Raw genomic sequence first — 25,786 nt, forward strand, 5'->3', positions numbered from 1 at the left:
GGTTTATTTGACATTGTAATACAGTAGAATATGAAGCAGTCTTGATTACTGTAGCCTTGTAGTATAGCGTGAAGTATAGCATCATGTCTCCAGCTTTGTTCTTTTTGCTTAGGATTGCTTTGGCTATGTGGGCTCTCTTTTGGCTCCATATGAAGTTTAAAGTGATTTTTTTCCAGTTCTGTGAAGAAGGTCAATGATTGCTTGATGAGGATGGTGTTGTATCTATAAATTACTTTGGGCAGTATGGCCATTTTCACAATCCTGATTCTTCCTAACCAGGAAGAATGTTTTGGAATGTTTTCCCATCTGTTTGTGTCCTCTCTTACTGCCTTGAGCAGTGGTTTGTAGTTCTCCTTGAAGAGGTCCTTCACATCCTTTGTTAGTTATATTCCTAGGTATTTTATTCTCTTTGTAGCTATTGTGAACTGGTACCAAAACAGATATATAGACCAATGGAACAGAACAGAGGCCTCAGAAGTAACGCTACAGATCTACGACCATCTGTTCTTTCCCAAACCTGACAAAAACAAGCAATGGGGAAAGGATTCCCTGCTTAATAAATGGTTTTGGGGAAACTGGCTAGCCATGTGCAGAAAGCTGAAACTGGACCCCTTCCTGACACCTTACACTAAAATTAACTCCAGATGGATTAAAGACTTAAACATAAGACCTAACACCATAAAAACCCTAGAAGAAAATCTGGGCAAAACCTTTCAGGACATAAACACAGGCAAGGACTTCATAACTAAAACATCAAAAGCATTGGCAACAAAAGCCAAAATAGACAAATGGGATCTAATTAAACATAAGAGCTTCTCACAGCAAAAGAAACAGTCATTAGAGTGAACCGGCAACAAACAGAATGGGAAAAAATTTTTTCAATCTACACATCTGACAAAGGGCTAATATCCAGAATCTACAAAGAACTAAAGCAGATCTACAAGAAACAAACAAACAAACCAACCCATTCAAAAGTGGGTGAAGGATATGAACAGATACTTTTCAAAAGAAGACATTTATCAGGCCAATAAACATGAAAAAATGCTCATCATCACTCATCATTAGAGAAATGCAAATCAAAACCACATTGAGATGCCATCTCACACCAGTTAGAATGGCCATCATTAAAAAATCTGGAGACAACAGATGCTGGAGAGGATGTGGAGAAATAGGAACACTTTTACACTGTTGGTGGGAGTGTAAATTAGTTCATCCATTGTGGAAGACGGTGTGGCGATTCCTCAAGTATTTAGAAACAGAAATTCCATTTGACCCAGCAACCCCATTACTAGGTATATACCCAAAGGATTATAAATTGTTCTATTATAAAGACACATGTACACATATGTTCATTGAGGCACTATTTACAATAGCAAAACCCTGCAACCAACCAAAATGGCCATCAATGATAGACTGGACAAAGAAAATGTGGCACATAGACACCATGGAATACTATGCAGCCATGTTCTTTGTAGGAACATGTATGAATCTGGAAACCATTATTCTCAGCAAACTGACAGAAGAACAGAAAACCAAACACTGTGTGTTCTCACTCATAGACGGGTGTTGAACAATGGAACACGGGGGCACAGGGAGGGGAACATCACACATTGGGGTCTGTTGGGGTGTGGGGTCTAGGGGAGGGACAGTGGGGTCAGCGGAGGTTGGGATAACATTGGGAGAAATGCCTGATGTAAGTGATGGGGGGATGGAGACAGCAAACCATCATGGCATGTGTGTACCTATGCAACAATCCTGCAGGATCTGCATATGTACCCCAGAACTTGAAGTACAGTAAAATAGTGAAACAGTCTACCACACAATAAAGTCAGGGCACTTAAGGCATTACTAAGCATATCAATAAGTAAATGGACATATTACTAAATATACATATTCCTAAATATCTCACCTTTAATAACTTGCCTATGCCCATTACTAGCATGTAATTACTAGCATGTAGTGTTCTCTAGAGGGACAGAACTAACAGAATAGGTATATACAAAAAGGGGAGTTTATTAAGTACTAAGTCACATGATCATAAGGTTCCACAATAGGCCGTCTGCAGGCTGAGGAACAAGGAGAGCCAGTTCGAGTTCCAAACTAAAGAACTGGGAGTCTGATGTTCGAGGGCAGGAAGCATCCAGCATGGGAGAAAGATGTAGGGTGGGAGGCTTGGCCAGTCTCTTTTCACATTTTTTCTACGTGCTTATATTCTAGCCCCACTGGCAGCTGATTAGGTTGTACCTCTCTAGATTAAGAGTGGGTCTGTCTTTCCAAGCCCACGGACTTAAATGTTAATCTCCTTTGGCAACATCCTCACAGACACACTGAGGATCAATACTTTGCATGGTTCAGTACAATCAAGTTGATACTTAGTATTAACCACCTCTGCAAGTTATTAAAGGTAAGATACTTAGGATGTCATTTAATCTCTGTGTACCTCAGTTTTTTAAATTTGTGTGAAAACAGCCCTTAAGAATTAAAGGACTTAGTGTGTAAAGAGCTCAGAACATAGGGATCACCTTGCAAGTGTTAACTATTATCTGTCTTCTCTGAATTCTGTTAAGGCTTTCAGTCCTCTACTTATACTTTTCTACCTTGCTTTCTGGCAGTTAAGACTTTAATAAAGCAAGACAATTTTCTCAAAAGGAATAACATATTCTAATACAGATTCAGGATATACATTAATTCCTAAAAGAAGGACAGGAATAGGCAAAGGTTTATTTGACACTGTAAGACTGTAGAATATGAAGCAGTCTATCACATAATAAAATTGGGGCACCTATGGCATTATAATTAGGTATTTTTAAAAGTAGATATGAAAAGTTTACTTTGAATATTACAATAAGTTGTATCACCTTATGGTTGAGTAGCATTTTAAAGCTTTTTTATACATAATTTCAATGAGTTTTGTCGCTCAAAGAAGTGAGCATGGTAGGTATATCAAGAAGTATTTTAAAGTAGGATTTGGAGTCTTATTAAAGTGTAATGACTTGTTCAGAAGTATTGTTTCTATTTGGGAAGGAGTTTAAATTGTTGAGCTGTTAAAGATGGAACCACCTTGATGTACACAATCTGTTGATGTCTAAATTTAATTTTTAATTTCAGTGACTTTAGTTCAAACAATTGTGATAACTTTGGTGTTAATGGATGTTAGCTAGAACAGGAAAGAACACATTTGATTTTCGGAGTCTTTTGGTTATCTAATATTTTTGAACATTATGCTAAAAGATAATTTAGTGAACTATGACTCTTCAGATACTTTAAAAAATAGAATGACTTTTTTTAGGAAGCTAAGGAGGGGAAAAAGACTTTTGAAAGCTTTCTCCCTCTTTTTAAACTTATGAAATACTCCATATGTTTAGTAAAAAGATTTAGGTTGAATGAGCAGCGCTTAACTCTGATGGATAAAAGAGGTGGGATTTTTAATATAACTGTCAATTCTGAAAGGCAAATAATCTCATTATTAAAGACCTTGGCAGTTCAAATTGTTACTGAAGTTTTATGAATGCAAAGGATGTATAATTTCAATTAGGATGAAAGCAGCTCATCCCTCTGATTCAGCAACAACAACAAATACTTGAATGCTTCTACCTTTAAAGCAAGTTGTGGTTCTCACTTGGATAGTTGCAATTGATCAAGCATAACATTTTTCTGTACAATCTTTCAGTTTTATTTTTTGGATTTATTACATTAGGGTTAGGTAGGCCCCAAAGGCTAGGATTATGACAGGTGGTTTTTGTTGTTTTGTTTTTTCTTCAGTAAATGAAACTTATTCTTAGACATCATAGCTATTTCACACTCATTAGAAAGAAGCACTGATTCAGGCCATCACAATGGCCCGAATTCAGGCCAAAATTAGTCTTGACCCATCTACCGTCCTCTTTGGGTAACCTCCTCCAGATCAGGGCTCTGTCTGTCTTCCTAAGGAACTAACAGTGCTTGTTCCTTCTATTCTAGTTTCTTTTCTCAGGAAGCACTTGGAATATTTATTCACACTAAGCTATTAGTGGCTTAGGGTTATTTTTCCCTGTGAATAAATTTATATTTTAAAAGAGGTCAGCTCTGACCAAGTGTGGTGGCTCATGCCTGTAATCCCAGCACTTTGGGAAGGCGAGGTGGGCAGACCACCTGAGGAGTTTGAGGTCAGCCTGGCCAACATGGTGAAACCCTATCTCTACTAAAATATAAAAATTAGCTGGTCATAGTGGCAGGTGCCTGTAATCCCAGATTACAGGCTGAGGCAGGAGAATTGCTTAAACTCAGGAGGCAGACGTTGCAGTGAGCTGAGATGGTACCACTGCACTCTAGCCTGGGCAACAGAGTGAGACTCCGTCTCAAAAAAGAAAAGAAAAAAAAAGGTTAGCCCAAAAGAATATTAATCTCAAATTGGTAAAATTTGAGGTGTTTAAAATGGGAAGATTTTAGTATCTCTGTAACATAGCCCTCCTATACCCATTCTATTGCATAGTAGTAAGCAGTGTGTACCTATAAATAAAATCAATCCTGTTGGTAAAAAGAAAATTATTAGGAATTTGATATTGTGGAGCATGAGCTATACTCTAGGTAGAAGCTGTACGTAAATGAACAAATAATTCTCGAAGACTGATTGTGTATCACTATTTTTCCACCAATCTTAACCTTATTTATTTGTGTCCCTATTTATGATTTTTTAATGTAAAAATCATAAACATAAATGTAAATGTAAAATTACATTTTAAAATGTAAAAATCATTACATTAAAAAATAATAAAAGAGACACACTTGAAAACTATTTTCTAATTTGTTTGATATAAACAGTCTTCCCAAAGTATTGCAGTCAAAAAGCTTTTAGGTATATGTCTAATGTAATGCTCTTGCTGCAAAGGGAAAAACTATCACACAAAATGTTGGACTGAGGGCTGCTGTGGGCAGTGGAGAATTGGTGAAAAGCTCTGGTCTTGGAGTCAGACAGATGTTGGGAAAATGACTTTTTCTTCCCCTTAAACTATGTTATTGAGGTGTGGTTGACATACAAAAAGCTGTAGGTTCCCAATGCACATAACTCCATGAGTTTGGGGATAAGTACATACTCGTGAAACCATTATCATCATCAAGGCTATGAACATATCTATTATCTCCCAAAGTTTCCTTCTACTCACTTTATTATTATAATTTAAATTATAGTAATATAATATGTTTTTGTGGAAAGACTACTTAGCATAAAATCTACTCTTTTAGCAGATGTTAAGTATACAAGGCAGTATTGTCAGCTATAGGCACTGCTGTGCAATAGATCTCCAGAGCTTACTCATCCTGCACAACTAAAGCTTGGTCCCTTTGAACATCCCATCCTTATTTCCCCCTCTCTGCACCCCCTGGCAACCACCATTCTATTCTGTATTTATTTATTTATTTATTTATTTATTTATTTTAAGGCAGAGTCTTGCTCTGTTGCCCAGGCTGGAGCACAGTGGCCTGATCTCAGCTCACTGCAACCTCCACCTCTTGGGTTTAAGCAATTCTTGAGCCTCAGCATCCCGAGTGCAGCTGGGATTACTGCTGCATGCAACCACACCTGGCCAATTTTTGTATTTTTAGTAGAGATGGGGTTTTGTCATGTTGGCCAGGCTGGTCTGGAACTCGTGGCCTGGAGTGATCCTCCTACCTCGGCCTCCCAAATTGCTGGGACTATAGGCATGAGCCACCATGTCTGGCCTACTCTGTACTTCTATGAGTTTGATTATTTCAGAGCTCACATATAAGTAAGATCATACAATATGTTTTTCTGTGTCTTGCTTATTTCACTTAGTATGTCCTCCATGTTCACTCATGATAGTGCAAACAGCACAACTTCCTTCTTTTGTGTATATACACCACCTTATTCTATTATGTATGTCCACTACCTTTTCTTTCTTCATTCATCTATTGATGAATATATAGATTATTTTTATAGCTTTGCTATTGTGAATAATCCTGCATGGTTAGTAAAGATAATAATAAGATAATAAAGATAATTATCCTGCATTATTATTGGGAGTAAAGATATCTCTTTGGGTAGTGATTTTTTTTTTCCTTTAATTTTGATTCTGCTTTCAGTTTTTTGGATATATACCCGGAAGTAGTGTTGCTAAATTATATGGTAGTTCCATTTTTAATTTTTTAATTTTTTTTTTATTTTTAACAGTCTTGTTCTCTCACCTAGGCTGGAGGGTACTGGTGTGATCTCAGCTCACTGCAACCTCCACCTCCCAGGTTCAAGCTATTCTCATGCCTCAGCCTCCTGAGTAGCTGGGATTATGGCTGTGCACTACCATGCCTGGCTAATTTTTGTATTTTTAGTAGAGACAGAGTTTTACTATGTTGGCCAAACTGATCTTAAGCTGCTGACCTCGAGTGATCCACCAACCTCAGCCTCTCAAAGTGCTGGGATTACGGGCATGAGCCACTGCACCTGGCCTACTTTTAATTTTTTGAGGAGCTTCTATCCTTTTTTTCTTTTCTTTTCTTTTCTTTTCTTTCTTTCTTTCTTTTTTTTTTTTAATAAACGCTATTCCAATTTACATTCCCATGAAGAGTGGACCTGGGTTCTCGTTTCTCTACACCCTGGGCCAGAAGGAAACATTGCTGAGCTTTGGTTTTCTCTACTTTAAAATGGGGACAATAATTAGTCCCTCCTTATGTGACTGTTGTGAAGATTAAATGACAATAGGAAAGTATGTAAAGCATTTAGTATTGTGCCAGGCACAAACAAAACGCTCATTCAATTGTATAAATCATATAATCATATACTAATTATAGGAGTTGTTAAGATTTAATGGGAAAAATTGGTTAGAGTGGGGACCTTTTATGTGGGAGGAAAGGAATCAAAAGTGAGATGGTAAAAATCTGCAGAAAAAAAATTAGCAAATTCAAGAGCCACTCCTGTGGTCAGTTACACAGAAAAGAGAAGCAGGGACGAAACAAGGAAGTATGGAGAATGGAACCAAGTGCAAGAGTGGAATGAGGGAGGACCACGACATAGTAGAAATAGGACCAGAGTTAGAGATTTTTGCCAAGGCCACAGAGGGCACTCTCAGCTGTTAGCTGCTCTAACAGCAGGAACCCTGTATTATGGTAATGACACAATAATAAGAAAGATGGTGCCCAGATGAGAAAATTACAAGTGGAGCCAAGTATAACTTAATAAGCTCCACCTTGTGGCAAAGGCTTTGAGTCTGTAATGCAAAACCAAGAATGAGGTCTTGAGGGAAATCATTTGTGTAATAAACAAATGTGTCGAGGCTGTTGTTGTTTTGTTTATTTTTTGTTTTCTTTTTTGTTATACTTTAAGTTCTGGGATACATATACAGAATGTGCAGGTTTGTTATATAGGTGTACATGTGCCATGGTGACTTGCTGCACCCATCAATCCGTCATCTACATTAGGTATTTCTCCTAATGCTATCCTTCCCCTAGCCACCCACCCTCCAACAGGCCCCAGTGTGTGATGTTACCCTCCCTGTGTCCATGTGTTGTCATTGTTTAACTTCCACTTATGAGTGAGAACATGCAGTTGTTTGGTTTTCTGTTCTTGTGTTAGTTTGCTGAGAATGATGGTTTCCAGATTCATCCATGTCCCTGCAAAGGACATGAACTCATTCTTTTTTATGGCTGCATAGTATTCCATGGTATATATGTGCCACATTTTCTTTATTCAGTGTATCATTGATGGGCATTTGGGCTGATTCCAAGTCTTTGGTATTGTGAATAGTGCTGTAATAAACATATGTATGCATGTGTCTTTATAGCAGAATGATTTATAATCCTTTGGGTATACACCCAGTAATGGGGTTGCTGGGTCAAATGGAATTTCTATTTCTAGATCCTTGAGGAATCGCCACACTGTCTTCCACAATGGTTGAACAAATTTACACTCCCACCAACAGTGTAAAAGTGTTCCTATTTCTCCACATCCTCTCCAGCATCTGCTGTCTCCAGATTTTTTAATGATGGCCATTCTAACTGGTGTGAGATGGCATCTCAATGTGGTTTTGATTTGCATTTCTTTAATGACTAGTGATGATCAGCATTTGTTGGCCTCATAAATGTCTTCTTTTGAAAAGTATGATTCATATCCTCAACCCACTTTTGAATGGGTTTGTTTGTTTTTTTCCTGTAAATCTGTTTTAGTTCTTTGTAGATTCTGGATATTAGCCCTTTGTCAGATGGGTAGATTGCAAAAATTTTTTCCCATTCTGTTGGTTGCTGGTTCACTGCCTTTATTTTTTATTTACCCAGTAGTTACTCAGGAGCCGGTGGTTCAGTTTTCATGTAGTTGTGTGGTTTTGAGTGAGTTTCTTAATCCTGAGTTCTAATTTGATTGCACTGTGGTCTGAGAGACTGTTTGTTATGATTTCTGTTCTTTTGCATTTGCTGAGGAGTGATTTACTTCCAATTATGTGGTGAGTTTTAGAATACACGTGATGTGGTACTGAGAAGAATGTATATTCTGTTGATTTGGGGTGGAGAGTTCTATAGATGTCTATTAGGTCCACTTGGTCCAGAGCTGAGTTCCAGTCCTGAATATCCTTGTTAATTTTCTGTCTTGTTGATTTGTCTAACATTGACAGTGAGGTGTTAAAGTCTCCCACTATTATTGTGTGGGAGTCTAAGTCTCTCTGTAGGTCTCTAAGAACTTGCTTTATGAACCTGGGTGCTCCTATATTGGGTGCATAGATATTTAGGATAATTAGCTTTTCTTGATGCATGGATCTTTTTACCATTATGTAATACCCTTCTTTGTCTTTTTTGATCTTTGTTGGCTTAAAGTCTGTTTTGTCAGAGACTAGGCTTGTAACCCCTGCTTTTATTATTTTAAATTTTTTGCCTTTCTTTGCTTGGTAAATAATCCTCCATCCCTTTATTTGAGCCTGTCTGTGTCTTTGCACATGAGTTGGGCCTCCTGAATACAGCACGTGGATGGGTCTTGAGTCTTTATCCAATTTGCCAGTCTGTGTCTTTTAATTGGGGCATTTAGGCCATTTACACTTAAGGTTAATGTTGTTATGTGTGAATTTAATCGTGTTATGATGCTAGCTGGTTATTTTGCCCTTAGTTGATGCAGCTTCTTCGTAGTGTCGATGGTCTTTACAATTTGGAATGTTTTTGCAGTGGCTGGTACCAGTTTTTCCTTTCCATATTAGTACTTCCTTCAGGATCTCTTGTAAGGCAGGCTGGGTGGTAACAAAGTCTCTCAGCATTTGCATATCTATAAAGGTATTTATTTCTCTTTTATTTATGAAGCTTAGTTTGGCTGGATATTGAAATTCTGGGTTGAAAATTATTTTTTTTAAGAATGTTGAATATTGACTCCCACTCTTTTCTGCCGTGTAGGGTTTCTGCAGAGAAATCTGCTGTTAGTCTGATGAGCTTCCCTTTGTGGGAAACAACCTTTCTCTCTGGCTGCTCTAACATTTTTTCCTTCATTTCAATCTTGGTGAATCTGATGATTATGTGTCTTGGGTTGCTCTTCTTGAGGAGTATCTTTGTGGTGTTCTCCGTATTTCCTGAATTTGAATGTTGGCTTGTCTTGCTAGGCTGGGGAAGTTCTTGTGGATAATATCCTGAAGAATGTTTTCCAACTTGGTTCCATTCTCCCCATCATTTTCAGGTTTACCAGTCGAATGTAGGCTTGGTCTTTTCACATAGTCCCATATTTCTTGGGGGTTTTGTTTGTTCCTTTCCATTCTTTTTTCTCTAATCTTGTCTTCACATTTTAAGTTGATCTTCAATCTCTGTTACCCTTTCTTCGGCTTGATTGATTTAGCTTTTGATACTTGTGTATGCCTCACGAAGTTCTTGTGCTGTGATTTTCAACTCCATAAGGTCATTTATGTTCTTCTCTAAACTAGCTATTGTAGTTAGCAATTTGTCTAACCTTTTCTCAACGTTCTTAACTTCCCTGCTTTGGGTTAGAACATGCTCCTTTAGCTTGGAGGAGTTTGTTATTGCCCACCTTCTGAAGCCTGCTTCTGTCAATTTGTCCAAACTCATTCTCTGTCCGGCTTTGTTCCCTTGCTGGCGAGGAGTCGTGATCCTTTGAAGGAGAAGAGGTGTTCTGGTTTTTGGAATTTTCAGCCTTTTTGCTCTGGTTTTTCCTCGTTTTTGTGAATTTATCTACCTTTGGTCTTTGAATGGGGTTTTTGCATGAATGTTCTTTTTGTTGATGTTGATGCTATTCTTTTCTGTTTGTTACTTTTTCTTCTAAGAGGCCCCTCTGCTACAGGTCTCCTGGAGTTTGCTGGAGGTCCGCTCCTGACCCCGTTTGCCTGGGAATCACCAGCAGATGCTGCAGAACAGCAAAGATTTCTGCCTGTTCCTTCCTCTGGAAGGTTCATCCCAGAGGGGTACCCACCAGAGGCCAGCCAGAGCTCTCCTGTATGAGGTGTCTGTCAGCCCCTGCTGGGAGATATTTCCCAGTTAGGAGGCATGGAGGTCAATGACTCACTTGAGGAGGCAGTCTGTCCTTCAGCAGAACTCGAGTGCTGTCTTGGGAAAATTGCTGCTCTCTTCAGAGCTGGCAGGCAGGAATGTTTAAGTCTGCTGAAGTTGCACCCATAGCCACCCATTCCCCCAGGTGCTCTGTGCCAGGGAGACTGGAGTTTTATCTATAAGCCCCTGACTGGAGCTGTTGCCTTTCTTTCAGAGATGCCCTGCCCAGAGAGGAGGAATCTAGAGAGGCAGTCTGGCTACAGTGATTTTGCCAAGTTGTGGTGGGCTCTGCCTATTTTGAACTTGCTGGCTGCTTCGTTTATAACGTGAGGCGAAAACTGCTTACCCAAGCCTCAGTAATAGGTGGATGCCCTTCTGCCCACAAAGCTTGAGCACCCCGTGTCAACTTCAGACTGCTGCACTAGCAGTGAGAATTTCAAGCCAGTGGATCTTAGCTTGCTAGGCTCCATAGGGGTGGGATCTACTGAGCAAGACCACTTGGCTCCCTGGCTTCAACCCCCCTTCCAGGGGAGTGAATGGTTCTGTCTCACTGGTATTCTAGCTATACTGGGGTATGAAAAAAAAACTCCTGCAGCTAGCTCAGTGTCTGCCCAAATGGCTGCCCAGTTTTGTGCTTGAAACCCAGGGCCTCGTGGTATAGGCATCCGAAGGGATTGCCTGGTTTGTGGGTTGTGAAGACTGTGGGAAAAACACTGTATCTGGGCTAGAATTCATTGTTCCTCATGGTACACTCCCTTACAGCTTCCCTTGGCTAAGGGAGGGAGTTCTCTGACCACTTGTGCTTCCTGGGTGAGGCGATGCTCCACCCTGGTTCAGCTTACCCTCTGTGGGCTGCATCCAATGTCTAACCAGTCCTAATGAGATGACCCGGGTACATTAATTGGAAATGCAGAAATCACCTACCTTCTATGTTGATCTCGCTAGGAGCTGCAGACTGGAACTCTTCCTATTCAGCCATCTTGCCAGCCGCCTAAGGCTGCAGTTTTAAACCGTTGGATAACATTAATGTCTTCCTCAGTCTGCTGACTCTGCTCAAGTCAGTGCAGGTAATAAATAACATTGCTATCTGCATCTTTCTGTTCTATGTATTGTCATTGTTTCTATTAAGAAAACACAGAGGGAGAAAAGATGTAAGCTGCTTCTTCTGGTGTCTTGAGGAGGTTAGCAGGGTACAGGGTAATCCCAGAAGGCTGTTATTTAGTATTTTCTCTCTCTTTCCTACCTTTGCCTGGAAGGGATGAACTTAGAGCGAGGAATAAAGCATGAAGTCAACAACCATTATTCCGCGCATATACGTACACACCCACACATGGTAAACCAAGGTCTTTGGTAAGTGCTATGCAGGAAAACATAATCCCTGGGCTCAGAATTTTGGGTTTTTCTGGAGAAAGTGACCACACAGGGGAACATCTTATGGAGCAGCAGACCCATATGGTCATTTTAATGCAGGGTAAAATCAGTTCCTAAGTCTCAGTGGAAAAGGGAATATCTCATTCTGAAGGCATGAGTCAAAAACTTCTTCCCTGTGTTAGCTGCACTGATTTGAGTGTGCAGCTTTAGCAAGGTAAGGTTTCTTTTGGAGCTGTGAGACTCCTCACCTGTTGCAAGCTGATGAGGATAAAGTAGACTTGTCTGTCTCTCTGCTCTTTTCAGGGGTGGAAATTCCTCTTCCCTGAATGTTTGACTTTCACTGTCCCGTCTCTCAGACACCAGCACTTGACCTCATTCCCTGTCTGTCTTCCCTGGACTATCACTATAACATAAAGACCTGTTTTATATTTATAATCCTGCCTTTTATTTTTGATTTCCCAGGAGCTTAGCAATATTGTTGAAATATAGCTATGGCATGATGTGAAGGCAAAAGAAGACAAGGTACCGATCGTCCCAGCCTTAACTCATGTTCTTTGCCTTTAACAGGAAATTAAAGACATCTCGAAGTTTGTACTCAGCCTTCTTCCAGCCTACTTCAGTGTATGAACTTGAAATGATCCAGTAGTAGATGAGAGTTTTAGAATGCTCTGGTGATCCTAGCTTAGGAAAAGTGAGCTTTTGATACTCAGTGGATAAATCCATGCATTGGGGTGCTAACTTTGCCACCTGCCTTTCTGTAGTTTTTATTTTTCTAACCATATACCACTTTTATTTTTCTGCTGTCCCTCTGTCATGCTATCTGGGAGGCACAGAGTGGGATGACCTAAAATTGGAGAAAGAGGTTAATTGAAATGAGGCTTATCTGAGCCTAATGTAGCCAGCCTTTGGAGAGAGTGGTCTGAAATGGGGATGGCGGGTAGAGGACCAATAAATGTTTTCATGCTTTGCCATATACCAGGTCTGTCCATGAAAAACCCTCTTGATCTTTATTGACATTAATTAAAATAAGAGTAAATATTCAAGTCTGCATATTATTCTGTCCAGATTGTAAAGAGAATGTTTAATTGTAAAGAAGGAACAACAGAGGTACGTGTTGAATCTGGGGGACTGAGAGTCTGTTATTCTGTTTATGAAATGTGGTGTTATATAACCTTCCTGAATACTGTCACTTCATCTGCTGCCTCTCTTCTCTGTATTGGGCTGAAGAAAAAGCAAGTTGTGCCTCCAAAGTAGAGTTAGATGCTAGAAAATTTGTTTCTACTTTTCTTGTGATTCTACCTTTACAAGAAAAGTAGATCCTGGATGCGTCATCCTTCAGTTCTCTTAACATGTTTATTTCAGTGTTGTTTACATGCAAAAATGACTCTTCAATACAAAAATAATATACTTAAGAAATACCTAAATATCCGGAGTAAAATACGAGAGTATCTGTTTACCACCTTGATTCCTTTCTCACTTAACTGTCTTCTGTAAATGCCTGATTGTATCAATTACCTCTGGGTTTAGGTGACTTCTGAACCACAAATATGTCCTTGTCACCTGTCTTGCACATCACGTCATTGTCTCTGGGTTTTGATCTCCCTAGATTTGTCTTATGTTCTTTCTTTATTTAGGGAGCCTTGAAATTTCTGGCTCACAAAGTTTAGAATGCAGAATTTCTTATCTAGCAATAATACTTAAACAACAGAGCAATGCCACAGATTTATTTTGTTTTTCAGTAATTTTTATGTTGTTTCATGGGATTTTGAGAAGGCAGGATGGTGGTTGCAAATGTTCTACATTTGATCTAATCTTTTCATATAAATTTAGAGACGTGGTTTAGACTGCTGAAATAATTTGACTATTGCTGGATGGCTCCTAGAATAGTGTCTGTTAAAGGTATTTAGTAAAAGTTTGCTGATGAATGGTTATGAGTTAAGCCAAGACTAGAATTGGGTCTTCCAAGCCTTGGTTGTGTACTCTTTCCATGACAGCAGGACAGCATACTGCTACCAAATTTTCTTTTTTTTGAAGATGGAGTCTCACTCTGTACTCCAGGCTGGAGTGCAGTGGCGTGATCTTGGTTTACTGAAACCTCACCTCCCAGGTCCCGGTTCAAGCAATTCTCCTGCCTCAGCCTCTGGAGTAGCTGGGATTACAGGAACGTGTCACCACACCCAGCATATTTTTGTATTTTTAGTAGAGACGGGGTTTCACTATGTTGCCCAGGCTAGTCTTGAACACCTGACTTCATAATCCGCCCACCTCAGCCTCCCGAAGTGCTGGGATTACAGGTGTGAGCCACTGCCCTCAGCCCCAAGTTTTCTATAAATCATGACTTTTCTGGGTTGGATGCAGTGTTATTTGGGAAGCAGATACTTAAAACATAAGATCATAGTTTAAGTAGCTATGTGAATTAGCATAGGCTTGCAATAACATAGCCTAAAAAAACCTGCCCAGGAGAAACTGGCCTCTAGACAACTAAGTTTGTTAATAGAAAATGATAATGCAGTTGGAAGCTTATGTGTAAACTCTTTGCTGTCTGTTTTTTCTTTCTGACACTTTGAACATGAAGATAATGCTAATCATTCTGTCTTCTGTTACTGAGTTGTCTGAACCTATAAATGTGACTTTGCACAAATAAGGCGAATGATCCAAAGGCAAGATTCTGATGACACTCACAGCGGATTTTTGTGTTAAATGAACTGCTGAAGGAAATCCATAGATTTGAAATTATTTGGGGTTATCTGTAGACTTGAGCTAAACTCCAATAGCCTATGATTGATAAATGCTTTCATTCATTCAAAAAGTATTTATTGAGCATCTACTATATGCCAGGACTTAGGTACATGGAATCCTAGAAATACAGCAGTCAACAAAATAGACATGGTCCTCACAAGGCTTTCCATTTAATATATGGAAGGGAGACATTCAACTAATAATTATACAGTCAGACATTTTGTTATAATTCTATTAAGGGATGAGGTGAGAAGAGTATTTTATAATAGTTTAGTGTCTTCATGCAATAGAAGAAAATTCAGTGTGGCTGGAGGGATAGGAGCTGGGTCACATGTTTTCCTAAGGTACCATGCCATGTGCCCCTTGCCAGCAGTGCCTAGAGGAATCTGTAGACATGCTTGTGGTGAGGAAAATGTTATTAAGTTATGTAGGTTTGAAGCTCAGCATATTCTTCCCTGCAGAATTTTTTCTTTCAAAGCAGGAGGATCAATTTTCAAAGAACAATGGGTGACACCAGCACTATTTGCATTCATCCAGAAGCCCAGCTAAGCAGATAAGGCTGTCTGTGCTGTTGATGCCTGAATTATATCTTCCAGGATTTCACTAAGCAGAATTTTCTTTATCCCATGTTTTTTTAAATACAGAATTTTGCTCACAGTAGCTTGGTAATCTATACCAGATTTAATGTATTCTGTTTTGGCACTAATCACAGACTGAATTATTTACATGGGAATAACTTTAAAATCTGTGTTTTGCACCTTCCAGACAAAATTAGAATTATAGTATGTAAACTGCACGAGGAAAGGAAATCTCTTCCAAGTTGGATCCTCCTGTGAGTTTAAATGTGGAAAGCAGATGCTATTTTTTGTCCTCTTTTAAAAAAGTAAACTTAATTTTAGAATCATTTCAGATGTCAGAAAAATTGCGAAGGCAGTACAGAACGTTCATCTGTATCCTACGCCAGTTTCCCCAGTTTTAACTTTTTATGTTTGTCACGATTGATGAACAAATGTTGCTAAGTGTTATTAACTAGAGTCCACCCTGTATTTTCATTTCCTTAGTTTTTGCCTAACGTCCGTTTCCTGCGTCAGGATCACATCTAGGACACCACATTAATTCAGTCATTACGCATCTTCAGGCTTCTTTTGGCTGTGGCCATTTCTCAGTCTTTCCTTGTTTTCGATGACTTGAGAGCATTGAGGAATGCTGGTCAGGTATTTCGTAGGGTGCTCCTTGACTGGAATTAGCTTGATGTTTTTCTCATGATTAGACCAGGGTTATGGGTTTCCGAGAGCAAGGTCACAGAGGTAAAACGCTATTCTCACCACATCATATTAATCAACATGACTCATCACTGATTCATTTTGGACACCTGGTTGAGGCAGTGTCAGGTTTCTCCACTGTAAAATTACTTCCCTCTCCCTCCACCCCTTCATACTTTACTCATACCTTCTCCTTTAGGGTGGAATATCTTCATAAACTTTTTGGAATTCTTCTGTACAAGAGTTTTCTCTTCTCTCCCATTTATTTATTCAATTAATCATTCATTTATATTGCTATGGACTCGTGGATATTTATTTTAACTTTGAGTTATAATTGAATGCTATTTTATTTTGCTGTTCAAATTGTTCCAGCTTTGGCCTTTGGGAGCTCTTTCAGTTGGTTTTTGTGTCCCTTTGACATGTCCCATCCTTGTGGGATTTTTGGAATACTTTTTTGTTGTTGTTGACTTTCTGACAGAGCAAGATGCTTCAGGCTCATCTTGTATATTTCCTGACCTGGTTCTAGGTACTTATGTTTTTTTTTAACAATTTTTTTTTTTTTTTTGAGACAGAGTCTGGCTCTGTCACCCAGGGTGGAGTGCAGTGGCATGATCACAGCTCACTGCAACCTTTGCCTCCTAGGTTCATGGAATTCTTCTGCCTCAGCCTTCTGAGTAGCTGGGATTACAGGTGGCTGCCATGCTCAGCTAATTTTTTGTATTTTTAGTAGAGATGGGATTTCACCATCTTGGCCAGGATGGTCTCGAACCTCTGACCTCAAGTGATCCACCTGCTTTGGCTTCCCAAAGTGCTGTGATTACAGGCGTGAGCCACTATAATCTGTGTTTTTTTAAAAACATAAGAAATACTGTGCTTATTATAACTATTGACAACTTGACGTGTTGTAAACCTTAAGGTTAAAAAACCCCTAAAAATCAAAGTCTGAAAAGTCCAAACTGGGGAGATTATTCTACTATTTGGTCTTCATGTTTTCCTTGACCTTGGGCCATCCCTGGTGGAAGGGCTGAGTTCGTGAATTTGTGTTTTGGGTGCTGTCCTGAGGATGACAGGAAGAGTCCAGATCAGCAAACCTTTCCAGTAAAGGCCCAGATAGTAAATATTTTCCACTTTGCAGTCCAAAAGCTCCCTGTCGCAGCTACTCAACTCTGTGTTTGTGGTGTGAAAGCAGCCATAGACAATATGCAAATGAACTGGGTGGCTGTCTTCCACTATTTCCTCTTTTGAAAGTGTAATCTCTGTTTCCAAAAGTGGATGGTGTCCTGAATTTGGTCTGTGGGCTGCAGTTTACCTGTCCTGTGTTAAAAGAACTGGGCAGACGTGAGTTCAAGCCTTGTCATTTGCTGACTTGGTGTTAGGCAAGTAATTTAACTTCCAACAGCTCCAACATTCTTTAGCTTAATAATGGGCATAATAACAGTATTAATGTTGGTCCCTTATAAAGTTTAGGGTTTAAATGATATAAGTAAAACACTTAGCTCCATGTCTATTACCCATTTTAGGGTGATTACATCATTTCCTGTTAAAAGAGGACTCCTGGGGAGGAAAGTAAGTGATATTAGCCATTGATCATGTAGGGACAAGGGGTGTGAACAGTGACCATCCAAAGTCTATCCCAGAATGTGTATCCACCCTAGCTATTATTATTAGAATCATCTCTGTTAGCTGCTAATGCCTCTAATTTCCTGCAAATGTTCTGTCCTCCTGCTTCCTACGTCAGGACCTGGACTGGGCCTTCTTAGTGCTCTGAAATTACCCTTTCTTCTTTTTTCTCTTTGATCTCAGGAAATGATCTGATTTGATGAGCGGAAGACCATGTTACTTGATCTGGTTCAGCTTAGATACTTCATGTTAAAATCTGGTGAGTTTCCCCTTTAAGAGTTGGCAGTTTTCAATTAAATGTGATGCTCTACACATGTTCAGTTGTTACGATAATAATTTTTTCTTTCCTTTCTGCATGTACTGAACTTCCTAGCTCTTCTGTTGAGATTTGTGATTTGCCATTTGCTTTGACCTCGGGTTACTGTGAGCCTTTTCGTCTTTACCTTGTGTGTGCCTGATTACCTTTTTCTGCCTTAGCTCCTTCACCTAATTACTCTCACTGGGAAATTCTGTTTTTCCAGAAGATGTAGGCCTTTTGGCTGCCGTTAGTTACCCTTCTTTCCCTTGGTGTACAGAAGGGGAACAGAGGACTGGCGTAAAGAGGAAGGCGAGGCCGTTGCAGTGTTTGTCAGTGTGGTTTTGACCTTGTGAAAGAATGAGCTGGGTCCTCATTAACATGCAGGTTTCTGGGGAGCCCTGGGCACACTGACTTAGATTCCCTGGTGGCAATGCCTAGGAATTAGCATTCCTCAAATACTCTGATGATTCTAATGTGCTCTAAAGTTTAAGAACGACAGCAATAAAGAATGTCTGAAAAGGGAGTATAAATTACAAGAAGCAATCTGGCATTATATTTTGTAGAGAACTCTCCTTGAGATCAGAGATCTGTCTTCTGTGCCAGAAGCCACTGCTAAAGTTCTGACCTAAGTGAGTTTTCAAGATATTTTCTGATTGCTTTCACTTTTCTCTTTCTTGAATAGCTGTTGCAAAGAAGTGCAAACAGGTCCTCTTATTGGACAGGGAGGAAGTATTTGGAGGTGGGTTTTGATGGAGGCTTTGAAGGGTGGGAGATAAGATGGCTGGGGCTATGTTTTAAAAAATTCTTCAAAGTTGAGGTAATTGAGGATGATAGGAAGTCAAGGGAAGAGAAGTGAGGTATGGGAAAAGTCAAGAGGGAAAAGGAGGGTGGAGTTAGTGGAGGGATGTAGATGTATTTTAGCCTATAAACAGCACATGCTGCAAGGGATTGAAGGACAAGGTTGAATCATCCTAAGGAAAATTTCTCTAGCAGGACTCAGAAGGAGAACAGGGAATTATTGAGAGTTTTATTTAAGGCATACATTGGTTTAGTAATCCATACTTGCCCAGATTTTCTTTCCATGTATTTATAGAAAGACAGTTATTTTGAGGGAGGAATTTCAAATGCCTAAGTGGTGTGAATAGCAAAGACTTCCAAAGATCCTAGTTTTCAATTTGAACAGCATCTGTGTTCATGTTTAATGGCATTTCTTTATCACACATGTCATGAGCGCCTACTTGATGTGTACCAAGCCAGGCACCATTGGTGAGACACAAAAGCATAACCTTGCATTTTCAAGGAGGTTTTCTCCTTGGAGGGCAACCGAGAAGGCACATATGAACAGCGAAGTGTTAGTAAAGCCTCTGCGACTGTTAGATGTCTCATTCTTTTCATGAGCAACTCAAAGGAGATGGCTTCTGAAGTGAGATGTCTTGGGATAGGCCTCAATGGTTAAGACAAAGTAAGGGAAAAGGAACTGAGCATTTTATATGTGCATATTGTCTACCAGTGACAAGGGGGTGAAAATATGCATGGTTGGTGTGAGGAAGGGCAAGTTGCTCCATCTGTTGGCACTGTGGGTTATTTCTGGGGTGCAGTGGGAGATGACATGAAACATCAGCTTGGGGTAGATTATAAAAAGGGCCTCAAGAGTCAGACTCCAGGTTCAGTGGGAGGTCATACTGTAAGATTTTTTTTTTTTTTTTAAAGAGAGTCTCTGTTGCCCAGGCTAGAGTGCAGTGGCACAATCATGGCTCACTGCAGCTTTGACCTCCTGGGCTCAGGTGATCCTGCATCATCCTCCTGAGTAGCTGGGACTAGAGGCGTATACAACCATGCCCAGAAAAGTTTTTTTTTTTTTTTTTGTAGAGATGGAATTTTGCCATATTGTGCAGGCTGGTCTCTAACTCCTGGGCTCAAGCAATCTGCCTATCTTGGCCTTCCAAAGTGCTGGGATTACAGGCATAAGCGACTGCGCCCAACTATAGCTATGAGATTTTGAACAGGGGGATGATATGCTGAGAATTGTTTAGAAACATTTAGTGGGTATATTTTACTGGAAGGAGTGAAGTTGGGACTTGCTAGAGGGAATGACACATGTGAAGAAAGTCTTTTGATAATACCAGCATGGTAAGAGCCAGACAAAGGTGAACACAGTGGGAATGTAGAGGAGGGATGGGTTAAAAGATGTTGCAGAAGAATACCCCACATGCCTTATTTTCTCAATGACTCTATGAGAGAGTATTTTTATCCCTGTCTGTAAGATGAGGAAACTGAGGCACAGAAAAGTTAACTTACATATCCAAAGACATATAACTGGTAAGTAGCAGGTATACTGCTGTGCTGTCCAATGTGGTAGCCACGAGCTATGTGAGACTACATAGAGTTAATTATAATGAAATATTTAAAAATTAGATCCTGCGATATCTGTCACATTTCATGTGATCCTTAGCCGCATGTGCCTATTACGTTAGATGGTGCAGAAAATTTCTGTTGTTGCAGAATGTTCAATTGAACAAATTTTGAACCTATGTCTTCTAACTCTTGAGTGAATGTTCTTAATGCACTCCACCACTGATATTAACAAGAAGCCTCCCTAGTTTCTCACTAGATTGCTAGGCCAAAGAAGAGCAGCAGAGAGGACTAATATAGCATTTTAATGGTTTATCAATATTATTAATGAAACTTATTAAATGCCCCTATTGTAAGTCCTTTTCAGTGAGTTAGGTTCATTTAAATTACATCAGGAGAAAACAAGCTAATATTAATTCAGAACAATATACCTCTACAATGATAACCATAACATTTTAGTCTTCTAGGAGGTACAGATTGCCATCTGTTTATAGTTGAGGACTTACTTCTAATTTGAAGATTCTATCTGGCACATTTTCAGTTTGGTAAGGTAGCGTAATCACGGTCGTAAATCCTTTTCTCTCTCAGGTTTCTCTCTAAGAGGCTCTTCAGTTCACTTTTAAATGGGCTACAAAAGCTTACTGGAAAGATGGATGTCTTCCTTGTCTGAGCACAATATTATTAAAGCAAGGACGCCGATGAGATTGCTAAGTGATACAGAATCTGGGATAATGTTAAACTGCAGAGACATTTATTTCCTTATTTCGGATGAAAATGGAGAATCTCACTTTCATTAGGGGGAGCTGGCATATAATTCTTTAGCGATTAGGACAGTGACCTTACATTTCCTGTAACCATCAGCATTTAGCCAAAATGTTTTACCATCTTGGAACATTAGGTGTACGGGGGCTGCACCTTCCTTTAAGAGGGTGGCTGGAGGGCCTTATCAGAATGCTCAATTTGTGAGTTGTTTCACTAGGTGATTTTGCGCCATCTCCTCTGGTTTTCATGTGCAAGGATATTAAGCCTATGATAATATTGTGAACCCCTCAACAGTACTTTCCCCTAATTTCCGCAAGGCAATAATGCAGAATATTGCACTTCATAGGCCTGTGCTATGCAAGACTGACTTCTCTGTTCCTCTTGCTTCCCTTCAGTGATCTGAGTATGCTTTTCAGGTGGGTGATTCTTTGTATCAGTAGGTAGATATTATAAAGCCTATTAAGGGGTGCAAAGTGGAAGAATGCTGGCTCCCTACTCTTAGGAAGCTTTAAAAAAATATCCTGAAAATAAACCTTTGTCTTTTTTCTCCCCCAGGTTCCGATGATTATAGCCAAGTTTAAAGGTCACATTGTAGTTTAACTTGGTTTGGGTCCTGGATTATTGTTTAATATTTACCAAGCATTCACTTGTTGGCAAAAGTGAATTGTGCTCACGTAAAACTGACCATTCTTTTCTCTTGGTTTGTTTCTGAATTATTCCACTTTCATCAAATCCCTCCCAAACACAGATTTATTCATGCTTCTTTTTCACATTGGAAGGAAGGTTCCAGACTCAGGATGAAGATGGTATAGGGATTTCCCACTTTAGGCATTTCAGTGCCTATAACTACACTTTTTATTAGTAAGCCATTGTTCAGAAATCTTGCAATGGATCCTATGGTATTTTTTACCCTTAGTTGTTAAATTGACCTACATGAACACTTGTAGTTTTTCATCATGAAAAATTTTAACCATTTTTCATTTTTTTGTACCTGACAATGTTAAGGAACAAAATGCCTCGTCTGACCCTAAACAATTTGTTTTGGTTTCTATAGCTGGTGAATTCAGGTGCAGAATTACATTCTTTCTTGGTTGCTGATTAAAAAGGCAGACCTGGAAGATAGTCTTCTGTTCTGAGTAGTACTAGGTATGTAGAATTCTTTTTTGAGACAGAGCTTTTCACTGTTAACCAGGCTGGTGTGTAGTGGTATGATCTTGGCTCACTTCAACCTTCACCTCCAGATTCAAGTCATTCTTCTGCCTCAGCCTCCTGAGTAGCTGGGACTACAGGCGCCCACCACCATGCCTAGCTAAATTTTGTATTTTTAGTAAAGATGAGGTTTCACCATGTTCTCCAGGCTGGTTGAACTCCTGACCTTAAGTGATCAGCACACCTTCACCTCCCTATGTGCTGGGATTACAGGTGTGAGCCACTGCGCCCTGCCTAGGATCCTTTTTGGATTGTCAGATTATTCCCATTACCGGCCAGGATGCCAGGCAGTGACTGCTGTTACCAAAACCAGACTGCCATCCTGGAAAGAAAAATAGGTCATGATTGTGTGTGAACTCAAATTTAGGGAGAATAAAATTGGGAAACCAAGAGCTACTTTGTTACTTAAAACAGTTTCCTTTTTTTTTTTTTTTTTAACTTCCTCGTGAGAGTTTAATTATAATTTTGGTTTTTTAAAAAATAACTTCAACTTTTATTTTAGATTTAGGGAATGCATGTGCTGGTTTGTTACATGGATATAATGCGTCATGCTGAGGTTTGGGGTATGAATGATTCTGTTACCCAGGTTGTGCTCATAGTACCCAATAGGTAGTATTTCAGCTCTTGCCCTCCTCCCTCCCTCCCACCTCTAGTAGGCCCACTGTCTATTGTTCCTGTCTTTACATCCATAGGTACCCAATGTTTGGCTCCCAATAATAAGTGAGAGAGAACATGTGGTATTTGGTTTCTGTTCCTGTGTTAATTTGCTTAGGATAATGGCCTTCAGCAGCCTTCGTGTGCATCCATGTTGCTGCAGAGGACATGATTTCATTCTTTTTAAATACACGTTGTACATATTCCACATTTTCTCTATCCAGTCCAACATTGATAGGCACTTAGTTTGTTTCCATGGCTTTTCTGGTGTGAATGGTGCTGAAATGAACAAAAGAATGCATGTGTCTCTTTTTGTAGAATGATTTATTTTCTTTTGGAATGGGATTGTTGGGTTAAATGGTAGTTCTGTTTTTAGTTCTTTGAGAAATTTCTACACTGCTTTCCATGGTGGTTGAACTAATTTACATTCTTAGCAACAGTGTGTAAGAGTTCCCTTTTCTCTGCAGCCTTGCCAGCATCTGCTATTTTTTCTCTCTCTAATAGCCATTCGGACTGATGTGAAATGATAACTTTTTGGGTTTTCATTTGCCTCTCACTTATTGGTAATGTCAAGCATTTCTCATGTTGACAAAGAATTTATGGCTTTGTCATAAATTTTTGTATTTTTAGTAGAGGTGGGATTTCACCATGTTCACCAGGCTGGTCTTGAACTCCTGACCTCAAGTGATTGGCCCACCTTGGTCTCCCTAAGTCCTGGGATTACAGGGGTAAACTACTGAGCCTGACCTAGGATCCTTTCTGGGTTATAGATTCGGGTGCAGAATTATATTCTTTCTTGGTTGCTGGTTAAGAAGGCAGACCAGAAAGACAGTCTTCTGTTCTGAGTAGTACTAGGTGTGTAGAATCCTTTTCTGAGACAGGGTCTCATTCTGTCACCTACGCTGGAGTGTAGTAGTGCAATCTTGGCTCACTTCAACTTCTGCCTCCTGGGTTCAAGCAATTCTCTTGCCTTGGCCTCTGATTACAGGCACCAGCCACCATGCCCAGCTAATTTTTTGTATTTTTTAGTAGATACAGGGTAGATGGATGATTCTGATTTTTGATTTAACTTGCCACTCTGTGCTTTTTTAGTGGGGTGTTTAGAACATGTACTTTCAAGGTTAATATTGATAGGTGATGTTTTGACTCTATCATCAAGTTGTTAGCTGATTGCTTTGTAGTTTCCATTGTGTGGTTGCTTTTTAGGGTCTGTGGACCGTGTGCTTAAGTGTGTTTTGTGGTAGCAGGTATCATTCTTAGGTTTCCATGTTTAAAACTTCCTTGAGGAACTCTTGTAAGGCTGGTCTAATGGTAAAGAGTTTCATTTATTACACATTGAAATCTACTAAATTACCTACCTCTCTTTTCTTTCTTTCTTTTTTTTTTTTTTTTTGAGACGGAGTTTCGCTCTTGTCACTCAGGCTGGAGTACAATGGTGCGAACTCGGCTCACCACAACCTCCATCTCCTGGGTTCAAGCAATTCTCCTGCCTCAGCCTCCGGAGCTGGGACTACAGGCGTGTGCCACCATGCCCAGCTAATTTTTGTATTTTTAGTAGAGACGGGATTTCACCATGTTGACCAGGATGGTCTCGATCTCTTGACCTTGTGATCCACCTGCCTCGGCCTCCCAAAGTGCTGGGATTACAGGCGTGAGCCACCGTGCCCGGCCTTCTCTTTTCTTTTGACATACATTGTCCAATCACCAACCTTCTAAACACCAAGAGACCAGCAGTGGTAACATTAATAAAATCACTCTATCTCTGTTTCTTTATCTGAAAAATGAGATGAAAATAGTATTCTGATAGTGTGTGTATTAGTCAGTTAGGGCTGCCATCAGAATACCACATTCTGGGTGGCTAAACAACACAAGTTATTTTTCTCAGTTTGCAAGGCTGGTAGTCCAAGATTGAGGTACCAGCATGGTTGGTTTTGGGTGAAGCCCCTCTACTTGGTTGCAGATTGCTGCCTTTACCTATGTCCTCACATAGCCTTTCCTCTGTGTGCATATATCATTGGAATCTCTTCCTTTTATTATGAGAACACCAGTGCCACTGGATTAGGACCCCACTCTTATGGCCTCATGTAACCTTAATTGCCTTAAAGGCCCTATCTCTATAGTCACATTGGAGGTGAGGGCTTGAAGATGTGAATTTGGGGGTAGGTACAATTTAGTCCATATGTGTGTTTTGGGGGTTAAATGAGATAATATATGTGAAGTGTTCAGCTCTGTGTCTAACACATAGTACTCTCTCAATAAATAAAACAACTCAATTGAATACCTGTTTTATGCCAGGCATGTTCTAGATGCTAAAGAATACCGCGGTAAACAAAATAGATCAAAATTTGTGATGGAATGGAGTTCATATCGTGCTGTAATTATTTTATTTATTTTTGAGACAAAGTCTCATTCTGTTACCCAGTCTGGAGTACAGTAATATGATCATAGCTCACTGCAGCCTCAGACACTGGGGCTCAAGCAGCCCTCCCAGCTCAGACCCTGGAATAGCTAGGACTATAGGCATGCACCACCTTGCCCAAATAATTCTTCTATTTGTAGAGACAGGGTCTCACTACTTTGCCCAAGCAGGTGTTAAACTCTTCGCCTCAAGAGATCTGCCCTCATTAGCCTCCCAAAGTGCTGGGATTATAGACATGACCCATTGTATCTAGCCTGTAATGGGTTACTATTAGCAAAAATAGTAAATAACAACTAAGAAAACCTTATCCCATAGTTGCCTAAAATTTTATTGGGGTCTGGTTAGTAGAGTGTGGTCAGCATGCTGTTGCAGAAAGGCGTTTGGACTAAGGGATTGGGAGCTTCTTTTGGCTCTGGCTTTAATTGAAGACCTTGACAACTTCTTAACCTCTTTGGGCCACCTTTCTTGAGCTGCTCCCTTTGTGATAGGAGGCTGGAGATGGATCTGGTCAGTGGTCATTCTTATTTTGCAGAAACCTGTAGAAATTCACAGAAGATACACATTTAAAGCTACACCCAAGTTGGGCTTCATATTTCAGAGTGCATTTACAAAAAAAAAAAAAATGTTACAAGGTTCCCTAAACTATTT

The 25,786-nt window shown here is 39.8% G+C and overlaps 1 long non-coding RNA gene across 2 annotated transcripts in view; it reads left to right on the forward strand.

Moving 5' to 3' along the window:
- Positions 1–2,164: 2,164 nt before the first annotated feature.
- Positions 2,165–25,786, forward strand: part of LOC116559552 — a 262,035-nt gene continuing 238,413 nt past the window's right edge. Inside the window, exons 1-3 of one of the 2 annotated variants that reach the window (XR_004272511.1) lie at positions 2,165–2,404; positions 17,628–17,703; positions 18,306–19,397. This is a non-coding gene — a long non-coding RNA (uncharacterized LOC116559552). Of the gene's footprint in view, positions 2,405–17,627; positions 17,704–18,305; positions 19,398–25,786 lie in introns of those variants that run through there. The other variant, XR_004272509.1, reaches the window with a different exon arrangement.

Source organism: Sapajus apella, unplaced genomic scaffold (genome assembly GCF_009761245.1).
Source record: "Sapajus apella isolate SASKATOON/1434 unplaced genomic scaffold, GSC_monkey_1.0 scaffold23, whole genome shotgun sequence".
NCBI lineage: Eukaryota > Metazoa > Chordata > Mammalia > Primates > Cebidae > Sapajus > Sapajus apella.